The sequence below is a fragment of the Microtus oregoni genome, unplaced genomic scaffold (genome assembly GCF_018167655.1).
Source record: "Microtus oregoni isolate MIOR12 unplaced genomic scaffold, Mior012 000000F_ref0000247, whole genome shotgun sequence".
Taxonomy (NCBI): Eukaryota; Metazoa; Chordata; class Mammalia; order Rodentia; family Cricetidae; genus Microtus; species Microtus oregoni.
This window is the reverse complement of record NW_024543059.1, coordinates 1,195,792-1,221,818: the sequence shown is the minus strand read 5'-3', so window position 1 is coordinate 1,221,818 and position 26,027 is coordinate 1,195,792. Positions and strand designations below refer to the sequence as shown.

The 26,027-nt window shown below is 52.3% G+C and overlaps 1 protein-coding gene across 8 annotated transcripts in view; it reads left to right on the top strand.

The window, feature by feature from the left end:
- LOC121452800 (glycerophosphodiester phosphodiesterase domain-containing protein 5) overlaps positions 1-26,027 on the top strand; it is a 77,506-nt gene that overhangs the window by 13,022 nt on the left and 38,457 nt on the right. For 5 of the 8 annotated variants that reach the window (XM_041659122.1, XM_041659067.1, XM_041659083.1 and 2 more), the window contains exon 2: positions 14,434-14,513. The exons of 1 other annotated variant lie outside the window; for it this stretch is intronic. The gene's annotated coding sequence lies outside the window, so the exon portion shown is untranslated. Of the gene's footprint in view, positions 1-14,069; positions 14,113-14,433; positions 14,514-16,547; positions 16,627-26,027 lie in introns of those variants that run through there. 2 more of the 8 variants (XM_041659076.1, XM_041659102.1) reach the window with 2 other exon arrangements.

The window sequence follows — 26,027 nt, the reverse complement described above, 5'->3', positions numbered from 1 at the left end:
TCTGCGAGCCTTGGGTCCTCTTAGTGCGGTTAGGCAAGGCTAAGAAGAGTTCTGGGCATGCCTGCTTTTCCTCTGGTCTTGAGTGCCTTCTGGTTACCCCAGCTGGGAGGAATCAGAGGCCTCTGGGTTGGGTTGGCAACCCTTTGCCAGTGAACTGCTCTTCTCTTTTTACCTTGCCTCAGCGGTCGGCAGCCCTGGTCTCCTCACTGATCGCTCTGCTGTGACCCCAGATCTCACAGCGGAGCAGGGTGGAGCTGGAGAGGTGAGTTGAGCCAAGCTGAAATGAGGGTTAGTGCCTGCAGCTGACAGTGTAGGAACTCTGGAAGACTCCACAGTCTGCCATGTTTAGCTTCGTCCTCTGCTGGATGAGACTAATAATAACCCCCATACAAGGCATTTGTGCTGATCTAGGGAGATAGCATGGATACATATTATAAATATGTACATGGATACATATTAAGGGCTGGGGGCGTGGCTCAGTGGGTGGAGTGCTTGCCGAGAAATCCCTGGGCTCCATCCCCAACAATGTATATAACCAGGTATACTGGCACATGCCACTCTAACACCCGCCTCCCTTTCCCTACTGGTTTTAAGGAGGTATCAGTAGGGCAACGGATATCATTTCATCAGAGTCCAGGGCATCCACTCCAGGCACCAGCAGCCTGGCACCGTAGGGTGCTTGGTCAGAGCGACTCTGGCCAGGATGGGGTCTCAAGGGCTGGCTCTAGAAAGCATCCCGTCCTCCTCAATCCTGAGGGTCCCTCCTCTTGCCTCTATGCCTACAGCTCCCAGATGGTGTTCTGGCCCCATCAGAGCAGACTGGAGCACAGACAGCTGGCAAGGCTGCCCCAGAGATAGTCCAGATGTTTTCTACGCTTGGGTTGGTGGGTGGGAGAGGCCTGGGGTGGGAGCAGCTGAAAGGATATAATAGCGTACAATGTAACTTAAGCTGGTTACAGAGGAAAGACAGTCCCCAGCGCTCCCTCTCTCTCTCTCTCTCCCATGTCTAGGACAGCACGCTAGCACTGAGTCACCCCCCCCCCCAACCCAGCTCCTGTCTTTCTGACTTAGAACAGGTGAGTAGTGGACTCGGTCTGGGGTTCCACACTCACGCCTGTGCACCCTTAGATTCGCAGCTGACCTTCCTGACCTTGATTGAAAAGGGTTGCTGAAGCGGCTTGATCTCATAGGCCAGGCTGAGGTCAAAGCAAGCAGGGTGCATTGGGAAGGAAGAGCCAATTCCAGGCCTCAGCAAAGAAAGAGAGAACTTTAGATACTTGATCCGTGGTCTCCCTCAGCGAAAAAAGAGACCATTTCCACAGGGCCCAGGAAGGAGCAGCAGCGGAAGTGTGCTAGCACCTGTCACTCCAAATCACCCAGCGCCTGGCACTTTCAGGGGAGTCACGCAACCCTTCGGGCTCAGGTGATCTAAGGAGTGCATGCTGCATTGAAGGAAAAGCAGAAGCTACTTCTGAATTGTGAGGCCCTGGGGACACAGCCCCAAGTACAGTCCAGGGGTTCCAGCAGCTCAGACTTGCTTCCTGGCTCTGGTGACAGCCAGACCATGAAAGATGGGTGGTGTGAGCCTCATTTGCTTTCTTTGATGGAGCAACTGGCTAAGTAGCTGTTGCATGTGCCTGACAAGTGTCCCCTACATGTTTCAGGGTCAATCCTCAACAGACCATATGTGTGTTCGGCAGCCAGCCTTGGGCATGAGGCTGTGGTCCTACTCACTGTCCCACCCCCCGCTTCTCAGCTTGTCCCTCAGATGACCTTAAAGTGTTGGGGACTCAGGGAACAGAAGACAGCTGTATTCCGGGAGCCCCAGTTTGGGGAAGATGGAAAGGAAGGGCTCAGAGAAGGGTCAGTGGTGGGCAGCAGCCCGAAAGTGTATCCATTGGTGACCCCTAACCCAGGGAGGATTCTGCTGGATGTACGTGACCTTAGGCAGCCGATCTTCCTCTTTCTGCCCCCGTTTTAACATCCAAAACAGAGTGTTTGAAGAGATGGTACCAGAAGTTGTCAGCAAAAGCGAAGCAATGTGGAGAAACTATGATCCCTAAAGGCAGAGGATCCCTAAAAGCTCTCACCCCGTTTCTCCACTTTGCGGCTGCGACAGGTCACTGCTGCTGGCGATTGGGCTGTACCAGCTTTACAGGAGCAGGACGGACATGGTGACCCTGTCCAGCAGTGTCTAGTGCTGGAGGGTGAAGGGACATCTAGGGCTTGTGGACAGGTTGGGTGACTGGAGGGAGTGGCGTCTACCAGCTATGCTGTGGTGCTCCAGGACTCAGGATCAGGGAGGCACTGACAGTCTCTGCCTTCGTGGCTGGCTGGGGAAAGGGCAGGTAAGGCAAGAGGGTCTGTCTTTATAGCCCTCTGAGACCCTTGTTCTGCAACCATAGACTTCTCTATCCCCGGATCTTGAAAATACTGACTTGACTCACGGGACCTTAGAGCCTTGGTTCTACGAAATCATTACGTGGAACTGGCCTTAGCGGGTCATAGAATCCAAACCTGCAACCAGCCAAGGTAGTCCGTTCCTCCATGAGGTCCTGGGCCACCTTGAGGCCCTCCAGTGGCCTGGCTCAATTCAGGCTTCAGGGCTGCTGTGAGTGGCTATGTGGGCTTGCAAGGTTCTTCTGGGCAGTGCGGGCCAGGCACCGACCGGGTTCTGTTTGGCTAATAGAAGGCTGGATGTGCTCTAAGCATCAGCCTCCCGCCAGGCTCCAGGGACCTTATTAAGTAGCATCTGGGGCCCCCCTGGGCTCTCCTGGGTGGAGGGGCAGCTGACAAGAGTTTCCCAGCCTAGTCCCGGAGGTTGACATTTTTTTCCTTTTTCTGTGGAGTATGGCTTCTCCCAACCCCTCTCCCCAGGGCTTCCAGTCTCCCAGTGTCCCGGGGGGAATGTCTTCTGGGACCATTCAAATACACAAACAAACCAGCCTTTGGGTGGAACAAACCGATCAATAAGATGGCTTTTTGTCTGATGGCGGAGAGCTGAGGGTAGTGGCCATTACTGAGTGCCTACTGTGTGCCAGTCCTGGCCTCGGCATTGGGTGCCTGGCTTCATCTAACCCACCCAGTGGCCATAGCGAGGGTCCTTGGTGTGGGTCCTGATGTGACCTCGCAGAGTCATGACTGGGAACCAGTGTCTTACCCACCCTGTGCTGCTGGAGGAGGACGGGGTTGCTGAGAGTCAGGGAAGGGGCCAGAGACAGTGTCTTCTAGACAGCTCCAGGGAGGGAAGAGATTATCCTTATGATGATAGGAAATCACGCTTTGCTATATGTTTGAGTCTTTCCTACTTTTGGCATCCTGTGTGGAACTGGAGAAACGGCTGGGCTAGAGTTGGGGATTGTGGCCCTGGCATGCACATAGCAAGCAGGTCCACGCACGCAGGCCAGCTGAGTCTGAATTAAGGGAAACCCTTTTGGTTCTCGGAGTCTCTTCCACAAACCAGGCAGAGGCTGCTTGGGGCAGGGCCAGGAGACCAAAGCACCAGCTCCTTGCTCTCCCCTCCAGCCTGGTCTACTACCTAAAGAGTTCGGGACTAGCCAGGGCTATTACCATTAGACCCTGTCTACAAACAAATAGACTTAATGCTGGGTTGAGCCCTCCCAGAGCGTAATGGTTCATATGCAGCCTAAGCACCTACAGAGTGATTCAGAGTTCCTGCAGGAGCACGCTCACATGAGAGGCAACAGCCGTGTTCCCTTAGAAGACATGGTCTCGGGGAGTCCCGAGTGTCCCCTCAGCCAACTTCCAGGCTCTCCCACCCTTGAACATAGATACACGGAATCTCAGTTCTGCATGGGAAGACCAGAGTGACACCAAAGGGGATCGTTGGGGGATGGGCAGTGCTGCTGCAGATGTCTCTGGTAATCCAATCTGCCCCTGTATGTGAGGGCTACATGAGTCAAAACAGGAAATGCTTAGAACAATGCCTAGGCATCACGTATAAGCTGGAGGAGCTATATATAGCCGAGTGTGATTGTGACCATATGCAATTTACTCATGATGCGCTGGCTGCAGGACCTGGCTGCCACTACTGAAGCCAGCCCTCGGGACAAAGGCGCTGCCTGTGTGCCTGCTGAGGGATCTATAGGAGTTTGTCAAGTAGAGACTGTAGACACGGGTTCAGCCCAAGGGGAATCCAGAGCTAAGGGGTGTCCCTGGAGAAGGACACAGCTCAGGTGGCGGGGCTCCCTGCGGAGCAGAGGGTGGAACTAGAAAGGTGAATTGAGGCCTGGCTGAGAAAAGCTTTGCACACGACATTTATCCTTGATCTGTAGGTGCAGAGTAAGGTGTGAGGGCCTGCAGTGCCACGGTGGGGAGGCTACTTGTGTACTCAGGGGGATTTGGGAGGTGCTGGGGTTGCAGGGTGCAGGCGGATGGTATTCGTTCCTGTCATCTACATCAGCTTTGAGTATGACTTGTATCCTGGGTTCTCTCCTCCTTCCAATAGACCAGACCCCGTGGCTTACTTTGTTCAGTTTGGCTCCACGGTGGGAGATGAGTCCTGCTTTGGCAGAAGGCCTGGTGGGGTCAAAGTCACCTGGTAGCCTGCTCTGACCCCTGCATCCCCTGTCTTCTTCTCTTTGCCTGCCCTTCTTCACCTTTGGGGTTCAGGCAGATCAGATGGTCCACCAGGACTGGCCGGATCCACTGCTCCCCTGAACTGGTGGCTTCAGGGCAACCATGATCCAGGTTCCTTTCTGAGCCCAGGATGTTCATGTCCCGTAGGCTTGTCTCTCTGCTCCAGAAGCCTATGTGCTGGTGCCAGTGTGTCTCCTGGGTGTGTGCATTCACATGCATGCATGCCTTGTGCATTTTTGCCTGTATGTGTATATGTTTGTGTGTGGCGGTGCATGCGTATTAAGGGGCACACTCCGTGTTCTCTGAGCACTTGTGAAAGCTCTAGAAAGCAGCAATAAAGTGAGGTGACTCAGAAAGAGCTCCTGGAGGAGCAGAGGGAGTCTTACGCCCTTGCCCTGGGGACTGTGGGTCAGCGCAGACACAGCTGACTGCCTGCAGAGCCAGCCTGAGTCTTTGACATGGTGCTTCATTTGGGTGATGCTGCAAACAGCTGAGGGCATTCTGAAGCCTGTGAGGCAACCCGAGCTTTCTGCAGGAGGAACTGAGCCATGACTCTAAAGAACACAGCTGGGAAGGGGTGGGAACAGAGGTGCAGGGCCTCCTGCATTACAGGTTAAAGGATCCAAGGCAGAGGGAGTGGGAGGATGATTCTCATCTCACTGGGAGTCAGGAGATGGAGGCCCTTGAAATGAGGGATGAGGGGGACAGGCCTAAGGGAGAATAATGAGTTCCTACTTGGCCACTGTGGTGCACAGTCAGGGAGGGGGTGGAGGTGCAAGACACTCAGATCCTAAGATAAGTCCTGGTATGTCAAGGTCCCAGTGGCTGAGCTCAAGATCTAGGAGCAGAGACAATGAGCAGGCTGCACAGGGGGAGAGAAGTAAGGGCTGGGAGCTGGGAGCAAATGGTTTGAAGCCTTTCCAGGAGGGTCAGGCCAGTGTTAGCCAAGGACAAAGAGGTGTCCTGCCAGGAAGCTGCTGGTGAACTCGATGGGACAGAGGGAGGAAGTGGTAACAGGAGCGTGGACGACTCTTCCAGAAGTTTCTGGAAGGAGAAGGAGAAAGACGAGCAGGCTGGGTTTGGATGTGATTGCCTGGAACATTCAGGCCTGTGTATTCCCAGATAGAAGGAGCCTGTCTGCAGGGGGTCCAGGCACCCTAAGGACTTGTTGTGTCTTCAGGAACAGGTTTGGAGGGTGCCTGAGGAGATGCTCTTTCCATACGTGTAACTGTGGGATATAGAAGCTTAGGAGGGATTGCAGGGATAGCCTGTCCAAAGTGCTGCCCACCTCCTGGCCCCCATCTGCCTTCGGGTCTGTAGAGCAGCACCCAGCAGGCTGGGAGAGGATCAGGAGTCTCCTGGAGCAGGCACAGGTCAGCAGTGGAGCCTGGGATTGTGTGAGACTGGCCTGCTCAGTGCTTGAGGGATTGCCTCACGGATGTTTCAGACAACAAGGTCCTGGAGGGTCAGAATGCTGATTTGCCTGTTTGCAAAGAATCCACGCCCAAACCCAGCCCTGATCCCAGGTCTCAATTACTGGGAAGTTCTTCCTTTGAGTCTAGCCTGTGTCTTTCCTGCTGTGGGTTCCCTCCTGGTGAACTTGTTCAACCCTGACCAAGCCTATCATCCGACCGAGCGAGCGAGTGAGCGAGCACTTTGAGCGGTGGCCAGTGTTTTTACAACTTGTTTTCATGGAGTTGGTTTGAAGTCTCCCTGCATTCCCAGAATGTCAGACCCGCCCTGGTTCACAAGGATTGACCAAAAAAACAGGGTCAGAGCCAGCTAGGATCTGAGGACTGAGTCATTTTCCCGGGACTGTCCACAGAGCCTTCCCTTTTCCTTCTAGTGATGAGAGGAAGGAAAGTGAGCCCAGAGGACCAGGAGGCGACAGCCGCGGCATGTGGGGACATCCAGATGATGGAAGCAGTGGGCAGAAAGGAGCAGAGGGGACAAGGCCAGGGCTTTCATTTGGGAAGACCTCAGATCGAGTTTGTGTTTTATTGCCTGGTTGATGGGGGTCTCTGTGCGTTCAGTTCCCCCATACCGGCAATGGCACGGACCTCTGGGTGTCTGAGGTCACACGGCCCAGTTGCAGGAGCCGTGTGAGAATGGTTTTCAGGAATTAAACTACTAAGGAAGAGAGGTGAGAGGTGACCTCAGCCAACCCTGTGCAGGGGCTCTGGCTCAGTCCAGCAGGCGATTGGGAGACAGTGACAGCTGTGCCCCATTGGTCACACTCCAGGAGCAAAGAATATTGTTGGTTGAGGGCTGTCTGTCTTAGAGGATGATGGTGCCCAGGGGTCTAGGAATTCTAGCAGTCCCAGGGAATTTGGGACCCCAAAGTCAGGTGCTTGCCATTTGGATGATGACATGGTCCAGTGTGTCCTCCAAAAGTAAAGGGTTCCTGGAAGGTGGTGGAGCCTGGCAGTGGCTTTAGATTTGACAGGATTAGGAGATAAGGCCTCAGGAGTGCTGACTGCCCAGAACCCAGTCCCCCCCCCCACCCCGCTCCATGAGTGACGGGTTGTAGGCAGGGTGCAGGAAGAGATCCCAGGGATCATACAGTCAGCAGAGACATCGCCACTCCCGGTGTTCCTCCAGCCCGAGTCTCCTTGAACTCAGCTTCTGGGTGTCCCTGTGCCCCCAGAGGACTGACAACAGTGAGTCTGCCACTTGCCAGGCTGTGGCACTTCCTTCCGGCCCAGAGGGCATCAGTGAACAGAAGGACACTGGCCTAGGTCAGGGCCATGGAGGGAGGACCTTGGCTGGTCCATCTTCCATTGCACTTGGCTTTTCCTCCCTGGGGAATTCACTGCTCGGCCCTTCCATGCTGTTCTGCCCGAGCTGAGTCTGACTAGCTCTGCTTGGTCTCAACAGTGTCCACCCTGACTCTCCTATCCTCTGACTTCATAGGCGATTTCACCACAGTTTTGTCTCCTGACTCAGGCCACTGGGAGTCTAGTCCTGAAGACTTGGGCTTGGGTTCTGGTCCAGCCAGATTCTATCACCTGCTGTGTGACCTTGGCCAAGTTCTCCTCCTTCTCTGAACTTCAGTGCCTCAGGTTCCTAACCAGAATTGGTTGGATGTTCCTCTAAAGTCTGCTGATTTTAGTATGGTACCCAGTAAATCACTGTTGGTCACGGTGATGCCCAGAGACATGAGGTGACTGGCCTGTGATCACACAGCAGAAGGGTAGAGGTGGGAGGGCTAAGGCCTTCTTCTAACTTCTGCTCTGCTCTGGCCCAGTCTGGGAAGTAAGGACAGATGGAACCATGCGCACCTTCACTCTCACCCTCCCCAACACACACGCACACACTCTGTCCTTGTCAGCTTGTCTCACAGGTATTACAAAGGACCTGTAGGAGACTTTATGATCATCTGGGTCTGGTCCTGCTGTCTGTCACCCTACCACTGAACTTCACGTTCATTCTGAGGCAAAACTGAGACCTGCCCTGAATCTTGGGAAACCCTCAGGCCCCAAGAGGATCAAGGTTAGACTTAGGGTGGTGGTCTAGACTCCTAAAAACAGTGCAAGGAGCTGAGCTGGGGCAGTGTGGTGCGGCCAGAACAAGTCTACTGATTCCTGCACGGACTCCGCCCTGTGCTAGGGACTGGGGGACAGCTTTGACACCCCGCCCCCCCGCAAGAAGATGTCTCCCTCCCTGCCCTCAGCCCACCACCTTCACACAAAATCTGTCTCCATTATAATCACAGCTCCTCCAGTCTGTTGCTCTCGGTCCATGGGGCACCCAGGAAAGCTCTGGAAATGGGAGTCAGAGTACAAATCCAAGTGACCTCGCCTGTTCCAGGATCTCCTGCTGCCAGTAGGATTCCTTTTGCAGCAGAGCGAAACGGTGTGTGCAGGCCTCTCGGCCTATCTCTGGGGTATTAAACAGTCAGCGTGGCCTTTCCACCATGGCATGCCTGTCTTCCTTGTAGGAACGGAACTATCTACACATGTAAAGAGGCAGTTTCATGACTTAAAAGATTGAGTGTCTGTATTCCTTTATTTTTCATGTGTGTGTGTGTAGGTTGGGGGACAACCTTGGGGCTCATCCCTCACCTTCCATCTTGCTTGAGACACAGTCTCTTTGTTCTTGGCTGTTGTACACACTAGCTTTGGCCTGTGAGCTTCGGGGATTCTCGTCTCCACCCCCTACCTCACCTCAGGAGTCTTGTGATTACAAGTAAAACTGTGCCTGGCCTGGCTTTACGCAGGTTCTGAGGATTCGAACTCAGGTCCTCACGCTTGCCCAGCAAGAGCTTTACCCCCGAGCCATCTCTCCTCCAGTGAGTGTTTACACATCCCTAATGCCTCTGTGTGTTGGGTGTTTTGTTGAGGGCCTAGTGAGAATTACATTTCATTTTCATTTATTTCATAAAACATATTAGTCTTCACTTCAGCAAGATCTTCATAATATTTGTGTTCTGTTGGCAGCAGTGATCTAAAGGATTAAAAACAAGATGCAATTATCTCGCAGAGGGGCGCAGGGTTTGAGCCCTGGGGGTGTGGCTCAGTGGCCCAGCCTGGCCCAACGTGGGTGCAAAGGCTTTGTCTCTGCCCCCAGGGCCACATTCCTGTGCACACTGTGTAAAGTTTGAATTTATTTCTGTCATAAACGTAAACTAGAGTAAATGCAAATACAAGAAAATTTATCCTATCCTTGCAGACATTATCTTTATAAATTTATTCAAATTAAACAATATATATCCTAATTATTATTAGCTTTTAAATTAAGATACTTAATCTGGCAGGTCATGCAGGCTCAACGCCATAAGAGACTGAAGCACTAAGATCACATGATCGATGAAGGCCTGAGAGATCTAGCAAGCCCTTGCCTCAAATTATAAAGAAACAAATGATAAGGGACGGGGGTGTGTCTCACTGGGAGATTGCTTGCCTAGCAAGCACAAGACTCTAGGTTTAATGTCTAGCATCCCAGAAACTAATAAATAGACCAAGCATGGTGGTGCATACGTGTAAGCCCTGGGACCCACATGTGGGAGACTCCTCTGAGTCTTGCATTTACACTGTCACACGCACAAAAGAAAATAAATACGCAAAATAAATAAATACAGTTTTTAAAAGAGCGAGGATCTCATTTCCTGATGCATGAGCACAACAGGAATTGTTAACTATTGTAAGGGGTTCCTTAGGTACCATTTGCGTTTCCTGTGAACCCCACTAATAAAATGCAAAAGGAAGAACACACACACACAAACACCTCAGCAACACGTATTCCTCTCAGCAGATGTCGGGCAGGCATCTGGACGGGCACACCTTTTGTTCTTCAAGAACAGGAGACAGGTTTGCCCTGGGCCAGAGCGGTGTGTTGGTTAGGGCAGTAGAAGTTTGAGTGAAATCTTAGCAGGTGCTGGTGTTCCAGCAACTTCCTTTAGGCCATCAGCGTCTCCCCCTGCTTCGATTCTGCAGGTTTCAGACTGAAGAGCCACTTCCTGTTTGGGGCCCAGACCTTCCTTCTAGTGACTCACTGACTCTTGCTGTCCCTTGCTGTGAAGTCAAAGTGGGGCTGGTGGTGCCAGGCCTGGACAGGTCATCCTTAACCTGGACCCCCACTGGGTGACCAGAGACTAAGCTAACAACTCAGCCAAAGACAGGAAATGAAATCTCTTGGTTCACTTCAGGTGTGAGACTATTTGTTGTATCTTGGCTTGCCTAGTGGGCACAGGACCCAGTGGGAAGAGAAGAGATGAGGGTAGCCTCTGCATCTTCTTTTCTGGTAGCTGCTAGCCCAGGTGAGGTACCTCAGTGTGGGTCTGTCACACTTCCTCTTCCCCGTAGAACCAGGCTGGGGCATGGACTTGGATCTCTAATAAGAACTTTTGGGGACCGCATGGGTTCCCTGCCCTATCTCTGTGCCTCCATACCAAGTGTGGCCAATGTCTCCTGCCAACAGTGATGCTTGTGCAGCTCTCATGGGTTGTGGGGCTGGGGCTCAGTTGGTAGAGTGCTCATCTAGCATGCACGACATCCTGGGTTCGACCCCCAGTACCACATAAACCGTGAGTGGTGGCACCCATCTGTCACTCGAGCACTGGGTGGCACCCATCTGTCACCCGAGCACTGGGTGGCATACCCTGTCACCCGAGCACTGGGTGGCATACCTCTGTCACCCCAGCACTGGGTGGCACACCTCTGTCACCCGAACACTGGGTGGCACACCTCTGTCACCCCAGCACTGGGTGGCACACCTCTGTCACCCAAACACTGGGTGGCACACCCTGTCACCCCAGCACTGGGTGACACACCTCTGTCACCCGAACGCTGGGTGGCACACCTCTGTCACCCGAACGCTGGGTGGCACACCTCTGTCACCCCAGCACTGGGTGGCACACCTCTGTCACCCCAGCACTGGGTGGCACACCTCTGTCACCCGAACACTGGGTGGCACACCTCTGTCACCCCAGCACTGGGTGGCACACCTCTGTCACCCGAACACTGGGTGGCACACCTCTGTCACCCCAGCACTGGGTGGCACACCTCTGTCACCCAAACACTGGGTGGCACACCTCTGTCACCCCAGCACTGGGTGGCACACCTCTGTCACCCGAACACTGGGTGGCACACCTCTGTCACCCCAGCACTGGGTGGCACACCCTGTCACCCCAGCACTGGGTGGCACACCTCTGTCACCCAAACACTGGGTGGCACACCTCTGTCACCCAAGCACTGGGTGGCACACCTCTGTCACCCGAGCACTGGGTGGCACACCTCCGTCACCCCAGCACTGGGTGGCATACCTCTGTCACCCCAGCACTGGGTGGCATACCTCTGTCACCCCAGCACTGGGTGGCACACCTCTGTCACACCAGCACTGGGTGGCACACCTCTGTCACCCGAACACTGGGTGGCATACCTCTGTCACCCCAGCACTGGGTGGCACACCTCTGTCACCCCAGCACTGGGTGGCATACCTCTGTCACCCAAACACTGGGTGGCACACCTCTGTCACCCCAGCACTGGTGGCATACCCTGTCACCCGAACACTGGGTGGCACACCTCTGTCACCCCAGCACTGGGTGGCACACCTCTGTCACCCCAGCACTGGTGGCATACCCTGTCACCCGAACACTGGGTGGCACACCTCTGTCACCCCAGCACTGGGTGGCACACATCTGTCACCCCAGCACTGGGTGGCACACATCTGTCACCCTAACACTGGGTGGCATACCCTGTCACCCGAACACTGGGTGGCACACCTCTGTCACCCCAGCACTGGGTGGCACACCTCTGTCACCCCAGCACAGGTGGCACACCTCTGTCACCCCAGAACTGGGTGACATACCTCTGTCATCCCAGCACTGGGGAGATGGAGGAGGATCAGAAGCGCAAGGTCGTCTTGAGCTACACAGGGAGCTTGAGGTCAGCCTGGGTTTTGTGAGACCATGTCTACAAACAGTAAAACAGAGTGGAACAAAAACAGTGCTAAGGGCTCTCGGCAGATGGCTCCGGGGGTACAGTGATTGCGTGTACAGACGTGAGGCTCCAGCGTGGATCCCTGTGTGAACCTATGGGCACGGATGCCTGCCTGTGATTCTAGGGCTTAGAAAGCAGAGATGGTGGATGCCTGGAGCAAGCTAGCCATCCAGGCTGGCCATATAAGCAAGTTCCAAGAGACTGTGCCTTAGTGAGTGAGGTCGGGGACAGTGGTGTCAACCTTAGGCCTCCATATGCACACATGTGCACATACAGCTGCACACATGTGCGCCCGCATACATGAACACCCATAAACACGCATATGCTACATGTACCCATTTACAGGAGGAAAAAAATTAAAAACTACACAATGAAAAAAGAATATGAAAAGAAAATGAAAAGGATATCTGGGTGATTCTTCGCGATAATCCTAACCCCTCGAGAGACTGAGGCAGAAAGATTGCTTCAAGTGTGAGAACAGTCTGGGCTTCAGAGTTTAAAATTAAATCTTGACTCAGTAGAGTAGAAAAGAGGTTGCGGGGAGGTTTGATGTTTAATTTAAACTCTGCCATTTTGCTGGACGTGCTCATTTCCTAGGGCCCTCTGCTTTATTTTTTTAGAGATTTTTATTTTTAACGTGTGTGTGTGTGTGTGTGTGTGTGTGTGTGTGTGTGTGTGAGAGAGAGAGAGAGAGAGAGAAGTTAGAAGACAATTTGTGAAAGTCAGTTCTCTCCTTTCACTTGGCAATAGGTGCCTTTACCCACCCAGGCGTCTTTCCAGACCCCTAAAGCCTCAGTGTCCAATCTAGTAAGACTCACGTGGGTACTTTACACGTGTTAGCTGATTTCTCCCGCACACACACACAGGCTAGTGAGCATCATCATTACGGCTTTATTCAGAAGCAGATTAAGTAACAGAGTCAAGATCACAGTACACAAGCCGAGATTCCATGCTGGGCAGCTTACCCCAGCGCTGTATTCTCCTTGAGGTCCTTGTGACTCGGGAGGTGATGGGAGGTGATCCTTGGCTTGTTGGCGTGGGAATGCAGAGCCCCAGACCCAAACCGGAGACACTGAAGCCAACTGCAGCTCACAAGATTGATTCCAGGATGGTTCCTGGTACTCTCAAGTCTGAGTTGCCCTGCTCTGTTATTATTCCTCTATCTCAAGCCTGAGGATCCATGAGTTTGTCTTCATTTGTGTGTGTGTGTGTGTGTGTGTGTGTGTGTGTGTGTGTGCGCCCGCGCGCGTGTGTGGGCTTGGACCCAGGGTCTTGTGTGCTATATCCCCAGCCTTCTTTTACCTTTTAAAATATTTGAGACATCTCACTAAGTTGTCCAGACTGACCTTGAGTCACTCTGTAAGCCCACAAGGCCTTGACCTTTTTTTACCCTCTGCCTTGGTCTCCTGACTCGTTTACAGGCCTGCACTAGCAGGCCTGTGTCAATAAGTGTGCTTTGTAAACTATGAAGTCTATCACATCCCAAGGATTGTGAGGAAGCTCGGAAGAGCTACAGAGGCAGGTCTGGGGCAGGCGGGCTGGGATGGGAGGAGGGTAGTGGAAGGAGGGTGGATGCTCCCAGGTCTGTTGAAGCTGCTTCTGGGCCCAACTCTGTCTGCCCACTCAGAAGCTGGTCAACTGTGTGCTTCGTGCTGGCTCCAGATCTGACTGGGCTGGGGAGAGCTGTCAAGTTGATGGAGGCTCAAGCCTGAGCTAGTGCTGCCCTGTGTGATACAGCAGGCCCTGGCCCTATCAGGCTTGGTGTCCCTGAATAGACAAGGTGACCATGTCCTCTGAAGTATGAAGTGCTGATTCAAGGCCCCTTCCTCTACTCTTCTCTTCCACAGCCCAGTCTCCTATGTCTCTTTATAGCTCCTGGTGGGTGGGGGGACACTGTCCTCCTGGCTGTGGGAGCTGGTGGGGAAGGCAATGCATGAGTCAGAATACAGGCACATAATTGTGGTGCCCAGATCCACCTCCTGCCCACCGGCCCTCCCCTTCTTTCCCTGTCTTCCTTGGAAGAACAGCTGGTCTCACAGCTCCTGGAGGAAGCAGGTTCCCTGGCAGCAGAAAGGTCTCTGCCCCAGGATGGCTGTACCTGGGGCTTGTTCTCATGGGCCCTGGCTAGGGGCATGGGTGTTCAAGGAGCAGATTCTCTGGGTTTGTCCTGCAGGAATGGCAGTGGACTGTGTGTCCCAGGATCTGCCACCAGCTTCTTAGCTTCTTCCTTAGGGACTGGGGGCTTCCTGGGGGCTACCCATCAGTGGGCCCACTCCTGGGCCAGGGTGGTCAGCTTCAGGGTGGGAAGCACCTGACTCATTGAAACCAGGTGTAGATGGAAGATGCTGAGCGGGAGACGAAGGCTCTCAGCTAGTTTGTCCCCTTGTCTCCTCAGCTCTGATTGAAGTGACATCACCATCTTTGTGAACAGGACACCCCTGGAGGACAGCCAAGAGCCACTGGACCTTCTTCCAGGTAAAGAAAGAGGAAAGGAAGTGGGGAGGGAGGAGGAAGTAGAAACAGGCTGCAGAGAACAGCCCCCTGGTATCTGAAACAATGCTTGCTTCTCCCTCGGGAAAGAACTCCACAGTCTGTGAAGAAAATCAGGAGGGACAGGGACAATTGTCCCATTTATGGGGAAGGAAAGTGCAGCACCGAGAAGAGGGGCCTCTGTCTGCACGCCAAGCCTCATCTGATCCTTGTAACAGCCCGTGAGGATGATGGTTTATAAGTCAGTTATAAATGTTATATATCAGGAAACCGAAGCATAGTGACAGGAAGTCCCTGGCCCAGTTAACTAAATAGGAAGCCTGGGTTTTGAACGTAAGCAATATAGGCTTGTCTCCAGCCCCTGTGTATTTCTCTTAGCTCATAGCAGTTATTTCTTTGAGCTCCGCTTTGGGGCTTTTAATGGGCTCACAGCTTCAGGGAGGATTCATCTGAACAGAGAGCCTAGAGAAGGCCGTGTTTTTCGGTCAAAGGAATGAATGGCACAAGGCGGGACTGAAGGCCTGCACTACGGAACTGCCCCAAGCCCTGAGAGGGGTCTCAGCTCCCAGGACTTTCTTCCTCAACCGTTAATCAAGGCTCCAATTGCCAGAAAGAACGCTGGACCTTTGAACAAGGTGAAGACAGGTTTAGGCCTCATGTTCTGAGACATGCCTAGGCAGAGAGACTGCTTCTCTTTGCAGAATGCTGCAAGGACTAGACAGACGGTAATGACGGGGGAGAGGATAGGGGTGGAGGTGGGGTCCTGCACCCAGCCTCAGGTCACCTTCATCAGACCTGGGGCGGAAGCGTGCAAACCTGTATCAGAACCTAAAGAAAAGAAGATTGTAGAAGTGTGCCTAATTGAGGCTTTTTTTTTAAAGCAACTTAATTTTTTCCTATAAATTGGGAAATAACTAATTATTATTCCAAGGCAGAATTCAGCTTGGACTCTGGGGTTCTGTAGCTGTGTGGTTTGTTTATTTAGAGACAGGACCTTGTGGTGTAGCCCTGGCTGGCCTTGAACTTCATCCTCCTGCCTCAGCTTCTGAGTGCAGAAATTATGGATGCGTGTCACCGTGTCTGGTTTTAAAAGCCCTGTTTGGTTCTTTCTCCCCTTGCTTTGCACATTTAACCAGTCTTTCTCACTGGCAAATCCCCTTGGTGCCTAACCCAGTGTGTGATACCCAGGTTTCCTGATACAGCCACTCCTTGGCAGGGAGTGCCCTGGGTCTGTGGTGTCTTGTGTCCCTATCACTGGGTACAAAGTGGCAAATACTTGGGGCTTCAGACAAGGCTGGTTGCATGGGACAGGATTCTGGATAGAAGTAGATGATACCCAGGTACTGAGCTCAGTGATGTCTCTCAAGTGCTCAGCTAGTCCTTGTGTGCCCAAAGGGCACAGTCAGTGGCTTGGGGCCAGGATGACTCAGGCCAGGGCTCGCACAGGTCCCTGTGTTAATATGAATGGGAGTTGTGGGGGGCAGGGAGGGGCAGGGTACAGGTGTTGACGCTGTCAGCCTTTGGAGCCTGGTGTGGGAGGAAGAGGGGATGGAGGCTGGAGAGGCAGACTTGAAAGAAAAAGGAGAGGTATCCTTAGATGGGAGGGCTTGCTTCTCTCCATCCTGGGCCTGATTGGAGAAGCTGTTTGGATAAGAACTCTGCTGGTTTATGTAAGTAAATAAACCATCGCTCCCCTTTCCTTTAAGGGACAAAAACTGGGCAGAGAGGGTTTGCAAGGCGTCAAGTCTCTGCCAGACCCAGCTTCCTTCTTCCCCACGCGACCTCATGCGAGTGGACCCCTTTCTCAGGGTCCTAGAGGGCATGAGAGAGAGCCTGCTGAGCCCTTTGGCGGAATAACTGGGCTGTTAGGCAGAGCCCTGGACATCCATCTAAGTGTGAATCAGCCCCATGCTAGGCCCCCCGCTGGCCCTCTAGACTCAGCCAAGGGTCTTTGGGATCCTTACAGGTTCTAATTGTTCCAGGGAGGACCTGGCAGTGCTCGTGAGTGAGAGGAGCCATGACAGGGGCAGGAACTCCTCCCAGGACAGCCTTCCTGCAGTCCTGATGGCTTGGAGGGGCTGCCCAAGCTTCCAGAGAGGTAGGACTGTCATTGGAACCTGTCTAAGGAGCTGAGCAGAACAGCTAGTTGCTGCACAGGGCTGTCTGCATGAAGGAGAGGCCAGAGAGAGTGTCCTGAGGATCTGTCTTTTGTGACTTCCTAGTCCTGAAATCTTAGCAACCTGCTCTAGAATTCTATAGTTATGGTCATCTTGAGGGAAATGATTTCTCTTAAAGACATGTATTTTTTCATTCATTTATCTTAAGGCGGGGGTCTTGCTTTGCAGTGAAGGCTAGCTTTGAACTCATGTTCCTCCTGTCCCAGCCTACTGAGTGCTAGGAATATGCTCAGCTGGGTGAGCCAATGTTGACATCGGCTTGGGGCATATGGGGCCTGAAGTCTATGGTTTTGTGAAGCAAAGCTCGGCTCCCTGGTAGGACTAGCCAGTCTTTTGTTGACACAGGATCTCCCTTGGTAGCCCTGGCTGGCGTGGAACTTGCTATGTAGGCCAGGTTAACTACGAACTCACAGAGATCTACATGTCTCTTTGTCAGCCTCCCAAGTGCTGGGATTAAAGGCATGTGCCATGGTGCCTGGCGAGGCTGGCCATTTGAGGTGACTCTACAGTCCTGGGCTTGTAGCTTTGGCTTAGGACTGTGGTTTTCAACCTTCCTAATGCTGCAACCCTTTAATACAGTTCCTCATGTTGTAGTGACCCCCAACCATGAACTTATTTTTGTTGCTACTTCATAACTGTGACTTTGCTACTGTTACGATTGTAGTGTAAATATTTTCGGAGACAGAGGTTTGGCAAAGGGGTCTCAACCCACTGGTTGAGAACCACTGACCTGGACGGAGGGGGTCCCTACAGTTATTGAGTCCCAAGAGAACCCAAGGCTTCTAGGCAGGTACTTGGACCTATCAAAACCATGAATGTACCCTAAACATGCAGGTTTATTGCCCAAGCCCCTGTCCGAGGGAGAAGGCACTGCAGACACATGGGCCTCCACCCACTGCCAGCCAAGGCAAGGCTCGGAATCTGTCATTCTCAGCGTCTGAGGCCCTGGGCAGCTTCCTGCTCCTCTCATTGATGAAGTCTGTGAAATGAGGATCTTGGTAATTACCTGGGAAGTCAGTGTGACACCTCACCAGGATGACGTGTGTGTAACCTCTTTGTAAACTATAAAGCACCGTGCCTGCATTTGTGATGGAGTTTGCCTTTGCTACATCGAGGTCATCTCCTTGAGGGAAAGGAAGGGCTGGCTGTGCTGCTTCCAGATGAATCTCCCACTCAGTTATACCTGACCCCAGAAGAAGCTTCTAAAATATCAGTGACAGAGCTCAAAGCCTGAGGGTAGGACGGGCTGAGGTAGGAGAAAGCTGACCTTATCCAGGACAGGAGCAGGAGAGAACGCCCTGGGAGCTGGGAAAACTGAATCACCTAGGGGAGCACACTCTGAGAAGACCAGGCCTTCCTTGGCCTGGGGGCCGCACAACTACAGGAAGACCTGAGCTTCCTTGGGCTCCAGTTCTTTCCCAGAAGAGCCAGCAGTCTCCTGCGACAGAAGAGTTGGGTAAACAAGAGGGCCTGGCATTACCATGCAGAAGATTCATAATGGCCCTAATTATGGCATGATTAATTCTTTGAGGGCTCTGGCTCGAAGCCCTCCCCCACTGAGTTACTCTTTCCCCAAACAGAGAGCAGGTGTGGTGGGGTGGGGCCTACTTGGGAGGCCTCCTTGTGCTTCCTTCTGCCAGCCAGGTCTTTTGGTCTCTTCTACCTACGCTGCCCAGGGACTTAGATTTCCTGCGTGCCCTAGGTCTAGCCTCTTCACTGTTGATTCACCAAACCTAGGGCTTTCTCTAAGATCCAAAGAGGTGACACACATCACCCAAGAACGCAAGTAAGATGGTGACAGTCTACTGCTGTCTGTGCAAGTCATCTGAAGAAGTCTTGGGAACCTAGGGCCTCTGAGAGGCTCTACCGACCGGATCAAGAACAGGGCAGGTAGGGATTGGCTAACCTTGTGTTCTCTGGTTGGGCTTTCCACAAGCCTGTGGGAGTGAGAACTTCCAGGGTCAGGTGATTCTTCATAGTTGTCCAAGGAGCAGAGGGTCTCCTCTGCCATCATGAGGACTGTGGGATATCCTGCCCACCCTGAGCAGCCACCTCTCTGCTTTGCCCTGGAGATAAAGACAGAGCTGGTGGTGGAAGGGTGTTAGGAATTGAGTGCTGAGGAAGTCCCCAGAGAGTGTCTGAGAAAGGACAGAGATGTGGTTGCCCAGAAAACGGAGGTGGCCTGTTGTGGCCGAGCTTAAACTCAGACCACCATTGCTGGACTTGGCTGGGGTTGAGTCCCAGTGGGTGCAGCCAAGGAGAAGGTATTTCCCAGTGTGTCCTTCCTTCCATGGGGCCTGGCAGACCACGGAGAAGGCAAGGCCCCACACCCAGTCCTGGCACCCTCAGGGGTTTCCGCTTTCGGTTCCTGGCCTGGGTGTCCCTGAGGCCAACTCAAACACAGTGCTCTGCCCTGGGAAGCATAGGCTGCTGGCTCTTGCGGTGATGGGGAAAATAGACAGGACCATACTGAGGACTGGCCCACCCTGGGGGCTGCTGCAGAGGTAGCCTGGACATTATTTAACATCCCTGAGATTATCTGTGTGATCACTCAGTGTGTGTGTGTGTGTGTGTGTGTGTGTGTGCGCACGTGCATGTTTGTATGTGTGTGTGTGTGTGTGTGTGTGTGTAATAGACTTTTAAATATCCACTTTAGCCTTTAGAGAAGTTGACTGAAGCTCTCAGCAGGATTTAAACTGTAATGTGCTGTAGGAATGACAGGCTAACACAGGTACAGCGTCATTGATCCAGTCTCAGTAACTGCTGCCCATTATACTATCACTCGCCTGATGCATGGGTTTGGCTCCGTGGGCGTGAGGATTAGTAGGTGTTGGGGGGGGTGGGCATCCTGGGCATAGGAGGCCTGGTAGGTCTTACAGTGGGCACCACAGAGGTTGTTCCTGCTAGGTGGTGTTATAGACGCCATGATGTAAGAACTTTCTGGGTGCCATGTTTAGTGCTTCTCAAGAGGGTATTTTACACTCTCTGTTACTGCGGTACCTTTGGGACAATTGATGGATGAGTGTCAATGCCTTGTTATCGACTAGAGTGGGGGGCTTGCATGGCCGGAGCTCTGGAGTATGACAACTGGTACATTACTGGGCCATACGGAATAGTGAGGCTGCCCTGACTTCTGTGTTCCACCTGGTTCTTCCTCCCCCTGAGCCCCAGGCAAGCACTGATCTTTTTTGTTGTCTCTATTTTTGCCTGTTCTAGAATCTCTAAAAGAGGCCTGCTGTCATCTACCACTATGCTTCCAAGTTTTTCTCCTTGTCTTTCTGTGGCTTGCTGGTTCTTTCTTGGACACAAAGTGTCCCTGTGCAGTTCCCAGGTGCTGGGATTACAGGCCTCTGCCGCCACTCCCAGGCTGCTGGTTTCTATTTATTGTGAAATACTATTCCATGTACGATGCACCATAGTTTACCCATGTCTCTCAGGTACAGTTTGTAGACAGAGTCCCCACTTGATAGGGTTGTTATCTGGAGGGTCCTTGGGCAGCACTGGAGATCTGGGGCCACAGTGTCACCGTTGTCCTAGTAAAGGGTTTGGGCTGCAAACCACAGAATGATTCAGGTGAGTCTGAGCACAAGAGCTCCTTGAAGGGGGCAGGACAGTTCTCAGAACTGGAGTGCCTCAGAGACCCAAGCCTGGCAGGAATGGAGGGACCCAGGCACAGTAAGAGCACTGTTTCTTCTGTTACGGTGACCCTTTCAGATCTGGACAAATAAAAAGCAAACAGTTTTATTATGTAAGATACAATGTGTCTATTTCATTGTTATTGGATTGTTTGTTCTATTGTTTGAGACAGGGTCTCACCTTGAATCTCTGGCGGGCCTAGAATTTAATATGTAGACCAGGATAGCCTGGAACTCAACAGAGATTTATCTGCCTTGGGCTCCCAAGTGTTGAGGTTAAAAATATGCACCAAGAATGCCCAACCTTGTTTTATTCTTGCCTTGAACTCTGTAGACCAGGGTGGCCTTCCTGCCTCAGTCTCCCGAGTGATGTAGTTACAGGTATGTTCCACTAAGTGCACCTGACACAACTTGCTTGCTTTTTTTCTTTTTTAATTTCCTTTTTGGTTTTTTTGTTTTGTTTTGTTTTTTGAGACAGAGTTTTACTATGTAGTCCTGACTGCCCTGAAAACTCACTCTGTAGACCAGGCTCTGTAGACTCATAGAGATCCTCCTGCCTCTGCCTCTGGAGAACTGGGATTAAGGGTGTGTGCACTACACCTGGCTACGACTTGCCTATTTAAAGAGCACAACTCAGTGGTTTTTAGGAGAGCCACAGTCACAGAAGCAGTACCACTAATTCTAGAACGTTTCATCACTTTCAGAAGATGCCCCATCCCTCTCTCACGCTCCTAGCCCTGAGATTATTCATCATTTTCTGTTTGCCCGGGCAGACCTTAAAAATAGAATCACTTAGCCGTCTATTTTAAGTGGCTCCCTGTATTTACAGTAGCATTTTCAAGATTGGTTTGTCAATCAAGCACCCATGTTCTACTCCTTTGTGTGGGTCTCCTTTCTTAGGTAGGGACCCCCTGTTTCTGAGACAGGGTCTCTCATTCGGCCAGCAACTCATCAGTTAGGTTCTGCCTTTCTCCACCTCCCCAGAGTGCTGGGATTATAAGTACACACAACCCTGCCTGGGTTTATTTATGTGTGTGTGTGTGTGTGTGTGTGTGTGTGCATGTGCGTGTGTGCATGCATGTGTATGTGTGCGTGTGTACGTGCATGTGTGCGTGCATGTGTGTGTGTGTGTGTGTGTGTGTGTGTGTGTGCACGCACATGCATGTATCTCAGTGCCCCTGTGGCAGAGGAAAACTTGTGGGAATCAGTTCTCTTCTTCTACCACGTGAGTTCATTCTGGGCGTCAACCTTGGGTCACCAGGCTGAGTGGCAAGCCTTTGCCCACTGAGCCATCTCACTGGCTCTATGCCCAGATTCCTTGTGTAGGTCCTGGGGATCAAACTCAGGTCCTCTTGCACACATGGCAGACATGTTACCCACCGAGCCATCACCCCGTTGCGTACATGAACACTTTCTGGTGCTCTTTCATCTAGCCCCAATCCCGTGACATGTAAAGTAAGGCTCAGAGAGAATGACTTGCAACGTCACATCACAAGTCTCCCTGGGGAGACCACATTAACACTCACGCCCTCACGTCTCACAGAAGAGACTGGGCATCACGGTCTGAGGCCTGGTGTCTTACCAGCTGGCAGTCATAGATGGGCAGAGGGGTGGGGACACAAGGCAGGCACAACCAGGAGGTTAAGGTGGCAGAGGACTTTGGAGGTTGGTGCTCAAACCCAACCCCCATACCGGACACTTTCTCCATGTGAGGCCAGGAGGCTGCAGAGCTCAGAGCCAAGTGTCCAGGCAGAACACAGGACTCTGGGCTAGCGAGAGACCTTTCACGTCCCAGAGCTGGCAGAAGCTCTTGGCAGGAGATTTCTCTGGCAGTTGGTTGGTATGAGCAGTCTTAGGAGGTGGCTTGAAGAAATCATGGCTGCTGAGTGGTGCTATTAGCTTTGCTGGGAGGGGAGGGTGGTGACAGGCTGGGGGACAGGAGGAAAGAACCTTGTCTGTGAGGGCTGACCTCTGTGTCAGCTGCTCAGCATCCAACCAGCGACTTGGTGAGTAGAACTGGTTTGACAAGCTTCTGGAAGGTTCTCTCCTCACTGCTGGACCCCGGGGTTATGGGGACAGTCAGTTGCCCCATGGGGCAGGCACACATTGTCACAAGCGCCCATGTCAGCAGTGCACACATAACAAAACGGTCCAGGAAATAGTGGCAGGACCCGTAGGCTACAGTAGGTGCAAGAGACCTCTAACTGAGTCAGGGTTCAAGAGAGGCTCTCTGGAGACTACCAGGGTTAGGAGGAGTAACTCAGATGGGGCAGAGGGCAGGCTGGATTGGCAGAGCAGGTCCTGGTCAGTGGGCCGGCTGGTGCAAGTGTACCCTGGCTTTAGTGGGGTTCTGCGCAGAGGTTTGGGAAGAGAAGACCAGGCCAGGATGGTGGGAGGCATGGCTTGAAGAGGGTCTTAGAAGCAGGCTGTGTGACAGAGCTGGGCTCGCAGAGCCTGGGAGATTCCTTCCTGCAGAAAGGCAGGAGCCACTGGCTGCTGTCTTCCGAGGCAGACAAGGTAGTCTTGGTCACTGGCTTGGGCTACCTGGTTATTGAAACAGGGAGGGGTGAGATGGTCTCTGTTTGGGACACACAGAGGGAACAGAAGGAATTGTCCAGCTATGGACAGGATAAACATTTACCGGAGGCTGGGAGAAGCCCAGAGGTAGAATCCCAGAGTCTTGGGTCTGGGGGTCGGGGTGGGGGTGGAGAGGGGGCACCACTTCACTGCTATCCTTTCAAACGGAGCTATCGTTTTTATTCTTAGGTGAAGTGACCAGGAGGCCAGCAGTCAATGGTCAGGGAGCCCTGGCCCTGCTCCTGGATTCACCAAGGGCCTTGGTCCTTGCAGGGAGACAGCCCTCCTCCACCCCAGCCTAGCAATTCACAGAGCTTGCCTCATAATCTCCAAAGCAAAGCCTGTCACCCCCATTATACTTCCAGAGACTGAGGCCCAGACAAGAGCCTGGAGTGCAATCGCCTCCTCCTGCTGGGAGGCAGGGGCAGATGTGATGAGATTGATAGCTGATGTGACAGTGGAGACCTTAATGCTGGGGTTGCCTGGATGAGCTCTGGCTTCCCGGCTGTGGCTTCCGTTTCCACCTTCTCTGGAAGACTGAGCATGTGGGAGTGTATAGGTGGGGGCCAGGACTGTACTTGTATTGGTAGCTGAACTTGGGTAAGAGTCTCCCAGGTGATACTGGTTTTGAAGGTATGAAGGGGTCCTGGGGAACAGCTGAGGCTTGGCGCTGTGTCAGGACTGGAATCCCTGAAGAGAGGTCGTTAGTGAAGGTACGGCTTCAGTTGGGGTCAAAGCCCCAGGGTTAAAGGAGCCATGGAGTGAAGTTGAGGCTTGGCACCGTTTAGCAGGGTTCAAGTCCCTGAGGGGCGTCCAGGAGAAGCTGTTGGTGAAGACACAGCCAGGTTATGGGGCAGGCACAGCATTTTGGAGATTCCAGGGTCATGTCATTACTAACACCAAGGGCAGCGGCAGTTGTGGAGTGGAGTTAACTGAGCCTGGGAGACAAACTGTGGGTTCTGTGGGTAGCAGACGTGGAAAAGTGCCACTGCCGTGGGTGAAACCCGGACATGGACACTGAGTTATTCACACTGTTGGAGTTCGATTTGATTTCACTTGATTGTGACTGTGTCCTGATTATTCCCTCTTGGGGTAATTATCCCTTCCCTGACATCCTTCAACGAGGGACCGTGACCTGAGAGCTGTACACCGGAGTAAACCCTTTCTTCCCCGAGTTGATTTTGGTCGCGGTGCTTTATCACAGCCACAGAAATCCCAAGGAAGGCACCTGCCCTTGCAGGTTGACATCTTCAGAATTAACCTTAAACACTGCCTCCAGGAAGCAGCCTTGAGCCCTGGCTAAGTACCCATTGGCACCCTCTCCTTCCGTCATGACCTGACTCACACTCCCAGCTTACGGGAGGCAGAGGCAGCCAGGCGGCAGAGGGTATCTGTACACATCCCCTCCCTCTGAAGAGCCAGACAAGAAGTATTTTAGGCTCTGCAGGTCACATGACCCCTTAGCGGTCACTTGCCCTATAGTTCTAGTTAAAGCAGCCACAGACGGGGCAAGCAGAGGGGCCAAACGTAGCTATGGTTGATAAAGCTTTATTTATGGATGCTGGGCTTTGATTTTCATAGATTTTTTTTCTTTTTTTTCTTTTCTTTTACTGATTTTGTTGAGTTATAAATTTTTCTCTGCTCTCCTCCCTTTCTCTCCCCTCCCCTTCAACCCTCTCCCATGGTCCCCATGCTCCCAATTTACTCGGGAGATCTTGTCCTTTTTCATAGAATTTTTATGGGTCACAAGATATGCTTGTTTTAAGTCCATTTCCCCCAGTGATTTAAAAATGTAGAAAACATTCTTAGGTTTCAAGCTGTACAAAAAACAAAGGAGTAGGCAACTGGTCAGATTTGGCAAGGCCATGGCTATAGTTTGCCAAGCCGTGGGCTAGAATGAGGTCCCTTGGAGCCAGACTGCCTGGTTATGAATTTTAGCTTTACTGTATTACCTTTGTTAGGGGCGGAGTCTCTCTGAGCTTCAGACTTCTAGAGTATAAAATGACTAAGACAAAGCTTTGAGAAAGTTAAAGGGTATGCCACTTTGGAAAATAAATTTGGTACTTATCCCAAATAAGTACCAAATATCAAATATAAGAGTTATCACATGATGCAGAAAATCTATGCCCAAGCGTATCCAAGAGAAGTGAAAATCCACGTCCACACCAAAACAAGCAAAAACTGGTAACAACCTAGAGTATCCTCAACCAACAAGTGGGGGACAGGAGGTAACATATTATTTACCTATTATTACTGAATATTATTTACCTATTTAAAAACTGGTAGCCAGGAGTACTGGTGCATGCCTATAATTCCAGAACTTGAGAGGCTAGTGACAAGTTCAAGGGCAACCTGGGTTACCTGGCCTTGTCTCAGAAAAGGAGATGAAGTCTGATGCTTGGTGTGACGTGGATAAACCTCGAAGAGATTTTGTTAGTATCATGTAAAAGACATGGCTTGCAAGCGGGTAAGCTCTAGAACTGGTAAATCTATAGCCACTGAAGGTGACTCGGTAGCTGTCAAGCCTGAGGGGTGGCCTAGGGTGAGTGAGGGTGCTATTGCCCGTGGGCTTTGGGTGGTGACTGCTCGGGTGTTAGGTAGGGGTGGTTAGGAAGCAAATACAACCTGAGCCAACACTCTGAAGATGCACACACCGAACACCCCACCACACTCGTGCAAGGGTGACCTTTATAGACGTGAAGTGTGTTTCGATAGGAAAACAAGACACCCCTTCCTTCCCGTGGATGCTGGTAGTTCTTCTGCATGGGAAACATGGGGACCAGGGCCCCCTTGTCTCAGGATCTGGTGGGGGACTGATAGCCTTGCATCTTAGAGTCTCATCTGTATGTCAGAATCACCATGCTGGTGACATCCATAGATTGGGGCTGAAGTTCCAGTGATGTCTGGTTCCCTGGTCACACTTGATCAACACCAACTCTGGGAGGATGAGTCCTGGGGGAGTTGGGGGGGGGGTCCAAACTGACAAGCAGCACTGGGTAGCGGCTCATCCCTCAGGGGACCTCCTGTTGTCCTAAAGCCTCTACAGTTCCCACCATGCCGAATGCCCCTCGGGGAGGAAATGCTTGTGGGTGCTGGAGTGGACCCCTGAT